Source organism: Leptonychotes weddellii, chromosome 4 (genome assembly GCF_054177405.1).
Source record: "Leptonychotes weddellii isolate Sample4059 chromosome 4, ASM5417740v2, whole genome shotgun sequence".
Lineage (NCBI taxonomy): Eukaryota > Metazoa > Chordata > Mammalia > Carnivora > Phocidae > Leptonychotes > Leptonychotes weddellii.
This window is the reverse complement of record NC_138372.1, coordinates 110,114,530-110,121,309: the sequence shown is the minus strand read 5'-3', so window position 1 is coordinate 110,121,309 and position 6,780 is coordinate 110,114,530. Positions and strand designations below refer to the sequence as shown.

Genomic DNA, 6,780 nt, shown 5'->3' with positions numbered 1-6,780 from the left:
TGCATTTGGTACTACTCTTTCCTTTATTTACTGCCTTCCATCCATTCAGATTTCCAACTTCTGTGTCCATTTTTGTAATTTTTATCTTTCAAGGAATTTTCCCTTTTTATTTAAGTTGTTGAATTTATTAAAAGCATAAAATTATTCATAATGTTTCCTTACTCTTCCTCAAATGTTTGTAGGATCTGTGATGGTTCCATTTTCTATCCTGATAGAGGTAATTTCTCTTTTCTCTCTTTATCTATTTTACTGTTTTCCCCCCAAAACCAGCTTTTATTTTATGGATTTTCTCTACTGTATTTCCATTTTCTAGTTCATAGATTCCCTTTCTTATTTTTATTATTTCCTTCCTTCTTGTTTTTTTTTTTTTTTAAAGATTATTTATTTATTTATTTGACGGAGAGAGCTTAAGAGAGCACAAGCAGGGGGAGGGGCAGAGGGCAGAGAGAAGCAGGCTCCTTGCTGAGCAGAAAGTCCCATGCGGGCTTGATCCCAGGACCCGGAGATCATGACCTGAGCCAAAGGCAGGTGCTTAACCGACTGAGCCACCCAGTTGCCCCTATTTCCTTCCTTCTACATATTTTAAGCTTAATTTGCTCTTTCTAACTTTCTTAAGTGGAAATTTAAAGCTTTTTTCTTTTCTAACGTAAGTGTTTAAAGTTATAACAATCCCTCTAAGCACTACCTTAGCTCCATCCCACAAATTTTAGCATATTGTGCTTTTGTCATTGTTTATTTTAGTTCAAAGTACTTTAAAACTTTCTTTTTGATTTCTTCTTTGACTCATAGGTTATTTATAAGTATTTTATTTAATTTCCAAATATTGGTAGGGTTATCTCGAGATCTTTCCAATATTATTTTCTATTTTAATTCTGTTGCAATCAGAGGATGCACTATGTATAATTTTAATCCTTTTAAATTTATTGAGACTTGTTTTATGGCTCAGCATGTGATTTATCTTGGTAAATGTCCTGTGTGCATATGAGGAGAATTGTATTTTGTAGTTTTTGAGTGTGTTGTGCTATAAATGCCAATTAGGTAAAGTTGATTGATAATGCTGTTTCAATTTTCTTTATACTTACTGATTTTCTGTATGCATGTTCTATGATTCATTGAGAGGGGAGCTGAAATCTTCACCTGGATTTGTCTTTCTCCTTTAAGTTCTGTTAGTTTTAGCTTCATGTATTTTAGGTGTTATTATTAGCCACATATAAGATTGTTATGTATTTTTGGTTAGTTGACCCTTTTATCATTATGAAATGTGCTATATTTCTAATAATATCACTTGTCTTAAAGCCTGATAATAGTCTTTGTCTGATATTAACATAACTACTCCATGCTGAGCATGAAGCCCACTGTGGGGTTAGACCCCAGGACCCTGAGATCATGACCTGAGCCAAAAGCAGATGCTTAATTGACTAAGCCACCCAGGCGACCCAATAGGCAATTGTCTTTTGAAGAAATTTTTAAAAATGAGAAAAACTGACTTTTTATATCCCAACATATTAACCTTGCTTACACATTCATTTGTGTAGATCCTAGTTTCCGTCTGGTATTATCTTCCTTCAACCCAAATAATTTTCTTTATCATTTATTTTAGAGCAGGTCTGCTACTTTCAAATTTTCTCAGCTTTTGTTTGTCTGATTGTCTGAAAATGTCTTTATTTCATTTATTTTTTTGCCAGATATTTTGGCTGCCATATTTTTTTCAGCACGTTAAAGATGTCACTGTATATATAGTCTTCTTGCTTGCGATGTTTCTTGTTAAAAATTGGCAACTATTCTTATCTTTGTTCTATGCAACATCTACACTTTCTCCACTTGCTTTTAAAATTTTGTCTTTATTACTGGATTTTAATAATTCAACTATGATGCTTTTTCTTGTGGGTTTCTTTGTGTTATTTTGGAGTTTGATGAGCTAATTGCATCTGTATTTTTAGTTTTCATCAAATTTGGAAAATTTTCAGCAAATGTCTTGAGATATTTTTCTGCTTCCCTTTTTATGTGTCTCTAATTATGTGGATTTTATTCTATTTATTTTTTTAACTTTGAATTTTAATTATATACATAAATAGCAACATGAGAACATGGAGTTCTGAGGCATTATCTCTAAGTGAAAGGATTTCTGATTAGTCCACTTGTTGTACGGCATCACCCAAGGTAACAAAGAAGCCTAGTATCATTTTTCCTGAAGAAGAAAACCAATTTACTACATTCAGTACTGACTCTTCTCTACCGTTTTTCTATAGAAATACTGGTTTACTGCATGGAGTTTCCAATGTTTATCTATAAGAGATTAAAATGGGCAGAGCATGGAGCATTCTACTTATTTCCAGGTGAATGCTTCACATTTCTTGGCTTTTGAAAGTTGTCCTTCCACAAATCTTCTACGACTATATATCCTTGTAAACCCCAGACATATAATGTCTCCTCACTGACCTGGACAAATATGATAGCTTGTTGTGGATAAAAAAGAGAGGCAGCTAATCCCATGAACCCAGGTGGATACACGAGCTTCTTTATTTTTGAACTTCTAGCCAAAAGAAGTCCAACAATGCCAGCAAAACCAACAACACCAGCTCTTGGAAAAAATCCAAGAGGTGCATTTTAGAGATATCCATAGCTATCTAACCTCCACTGAACCAAGCTCTGCATCTGAGGCTTAGTTTGTGGGTGTATTTCCTGACACCAACTTGTATATGGCTCACAATAATGTTGGAGATGTGAGATGCTTTCTTAAAGTTGGGTCCTTGGCTCCTCCACATATTTAGATTGACTGTCAGGAATGGAGTACAGTGAAAGTTTTGTGAGATGAGTCTTTTTTAGGTGATGCATAGACTTTGAAGGTGAGCAGATTCATGCTGGTTGCCTCCACAGACCTCTGAATTACCTTCAACATGTTGCAGGCAGAGGTGGCTCCAGACTAATTACATGCATTTTAGACCATTCAATATTGTCATAGAAATCATTGAGACTAATACTTTTATTCTCTGGGAATTGTTCTTAGCATTTTATTCTGTGTGCTTTGGATTTGATGATTTCTAATGTTATGTTTTCAAATGTAATGATCTTTTTTTCTGCAGTGTCTAATCTACCCATCTACTGATTTTTTATTTCAGATAGCATTCTTCAGTTTTTGAAGTTCAAAATAGTTTCTATTACTCTCCTCCTTATGCTCCTATATTTCTTTCATAAGATCTTAAGCATATCTATAATATTATATTAAAGTTCTTGATTACTAAGTCCATCATCTATGATATTTATGGGCCTGCTTCTATTAACTGATTTCACTTCTGGCTATGGCTTAGAGTTTTCTGCTTCTTCCTTTGTCTTGAGTATCTGGATTTTGTTATTTTTCTTTAACAATTTTCTTTCTTTGGCAGGTAGTGCAACTTAATCCTTTGTGGATCTAAAGAAACCTTTATTCTAGGACCATTTCTGAGGCATGTCCCTTTATTAGCCCTATTTCTAATACATGACCCTTCTCTACTGAACTCTAATTCCCTGGATGTTCAACAGACTCTCTCTGCTTGGCTTATGGGAATTCAAATGTCTCCCTGCTCTGCTTGAGCTCTGGAAATCATTTAGCTTCCCCAAGTGCTTTGTTTGGCATTATGAAGTTTTACCTTGAACATAATGCAATTTTATATTCAAACAAGTACTCAAGAAGGCCTCTTTCAGGTTTTTGGAGCTCTTTTTACATATAGCTCCCTCCTGTCTGGTACTCTTTTATGCCAAGTCCAGCTACCTCAGCCTCGCTGTGCTCAGCTTTTGTTCTTTCTTCCTCCAAAAAATGGTCTGTAGACTGTAAACAGAAAGCTGAGGCAATGCTAGAAGTCACTTCATGTGTTTCTTTTCTCTTAGAAGTCACCATGTTGCACTGCCTGTTTTTAAATGTCTAAAAACAAGTTTTTCTCTTATATTTTGTCCAATTTTCTGGTTGCTTGCCATAGGAGGTCAAGGAGCTGAAAGCACAAATCAGGAGCAGAGTTTTCCCTCAGCGGCTCGGCCTTTTTTTTAGTTCTTCAAAAGGAGAAATAATCAAGTTAGTATTTGCCTTAAAACTGTTGCACTTACTCTTTCTGCTTAGAAAAGTCTTCCCATGCATCTCTACAAGCTTCCTCCTTCTCTTTCCTTAGTTTCCAAAATAGCTTTTCTTGACCACACTATTTAAAGACATGATTTATCATTTTAATTCTTCCTTCTTTTCTTTCATCCAATTTATCACAGTCTGTAATTACTTTTTAATTTTTTTTTTTTACATGTGTAATGTCGCCTCTCTTCTTGCTATGTAAGTTGCACAAGGAGAGAAACTTGTACTCCCATATTCCTCAGCCTCTTGAATGGTAGCTGGCCTACAGGCAGGAACCAGGAAACATTTCCTGAATGTGAGTATGAATAAGGGTAGTGTCTAGCCACATACTCTGAAATTTTAAGGTAGGGAGGTGCTAAGCAACATAGTAGTAAAGGCCCATACATTAGAGTATGTTATGCTTATGTGTTCCCGTAGAATCTTCTTTTTCATGTACAGTACAGAGAATTAAATCTATTACTTATTTATTTATTTATTTTTAAAGATTTTATTTATTCATGAGAGACAGAGAGAGAGAGAAGCAGAGAGAGAAGCAGGCTCCCAAGGAACAGGGAGCCCGATGCGGGACTCGATCCCAGGACCCTGGGATCATGACCTGAGCCGAAGGCAGACGCTTAACCATCTGAGCCACCCAGGAACCCTAAATCTATTATTTTCACAAGAAAAATGTGACTTTACATTTTAGATATTTAGCTATATTTGATATTGGTCTCTATTCTCCATATGCAATCAAATTTGCTATACTTTTATTAGGGGCATAGATATATAGTCTCTGACAGTTCATTTGAAATAGAATTGCTTAGCTATTTTCTCAACATTAACCAGTTTTATTGAAATATATTTGTATGGTGGTATCTCAGTTTGGGCTGCAATAACAAAAATACCATAGAATGGGTGGCCTTAACAATTAACATTGATTTCACACAGTTTAGAGGCTGGGAAGTCCAAGATCAAGGTGCCAGCAGATCCAGTGTGTGCTGGGGAAACTCTTTCTGGTTTGCAGATAGCCAGTCTTCTCACCTTCTTGCTGGATCCTCACCAGGCGGAAGATCCTCTGTCTGATGTCTGTTTTTATAAGGACACTATCCCATTCATGAGGACTCCATCCTCGTAACCTGATTACCTTCCAGAGGCCCCAACTCAAATACTATCACGTTGGGGATTAGTTTTTAATGTATGAATTTTGTGGGGACACAAACATTCAGTCCACAGCTGATGGAGAAAATATTGTGGTATAAAGGTATATATAAATACTATGTGCCAGTTTTAAATTTGGTTGGCAATGAAGGGGCTGGCCTGCTCTAATATGAAATAATGTGTTCATGTTACTGATTTTAATTCTGAAGTAGACAGAAAAATAGCTGACCTAAATAGTCATGCTGTATTTAGTTTTACATTCTCTTAGGTACATGGTTTTTATTAATCACCCACTTCACTAAAATGTAGGTCTGCATTTTCTTACATTTTAAAAAAGAGAATATCCCTGGGGCGCCTGGGTGGCTCAGTTGGTTAAGCGACTGCCTTCGGCTCGGGTCATGATCCTGGAGTCCCTGGATCGAGTCCCGCATCGGGCTCCCTGCTCGGCGGGGAGTCTGCTTCTCCCTCTGACCCTCCCCCTTCTCATGTGCTCGCTCTCTCTCATTCTCTCTCTCTCAAATAAAAATAGATAAATAAATCTTTAAAAAAAAAAAAAAAAGAGAATATCCCTGTCCAAGATCTTGGGATTTAATGTTCTGTTAGTATTATTGGCCTACATGATGGAGGACTAATCCTCTCCCCAGTTGGGGATTGATATTTGGGAGCATAAGCAATTTTGTGACAGGTTGGGTTCATACTCAGTTACAGGAACTATCTTGGAATCTAGGATATTTTTTAAATTATTTATTTATTTTTTTAATTGTTTCCAGAGCTTTGTTATTGTGATTATGTTTATGGACTGTTCCTCTTCATCAGGTATTGGTAGTTTTTAGTATTTCATGTAGCATCATGAATATATTTTGATATAAACTAAAACATTTAATTTTTAGAAGTTATGCTTCATGATAATATCACTTTAATCATAAACCTTCTTAAATTCATGTATGCTATATTGTCGTAATTCAGTATGAAACTACAAACTTAAACAGTACTTTAGTTCCTTCAGGTAAATCAAGGATATAATTTATAGTATATACAATTTTTTAGATATTTTTCAAAATATTTAGAGAGTGTGGCTTGTCTGCCTAGATGATAATAGCTCAGCATTAATATTTAAAGACATAAAAAATTATTGTGATGTGGTTAGAGGCAGGTATTTGTTTATTTAATGTACTTTGCACATAATTTTTCAGATATGAAAGAGAGGATCATTTTTAATCCTCTCAACATTTCCTAAACATTATGACTTTTAGGCTCTTATGTGAATGACTACTAAGGTGATAATGGACACCAGTAGTAGCTTTTATGTGGAAGTGGGAGTGACTTTCAAGGTCTCAGGTAACCATGGTCCAAGAGTAACTTACGTATCAGTCTCTAATTTACTTGGCCCCACTTAGCTTTTTTCATCATTGAGAACACTTGCTCTCAGGCCCACTTTTCCCACAGTCCTAAATATGTCCGATGATAAATTGGAAGCCTCACCCCCACAAGTAAGTGAGATATGGAAATAACTTTGTTATGCTAAATATGATGTCTGGTGTTTTAACTTT

General features: G+C 35.6%; 1 pseudogene; it reads right to left on the bottom strand.

The window, feature by feature from the left end:
- Positions 1 to 2,232: 2,232 nt before the first annotated feature.
- Positions 2,233 to 2,899, bottom strand: LOC102730949 (MICOS complex subunit MIC26 pseudogene; annotated as a pseudogene).
- Between the last annotated feature and the right edge of the window lie 3,881 nt (positions 2,900 to 6,780).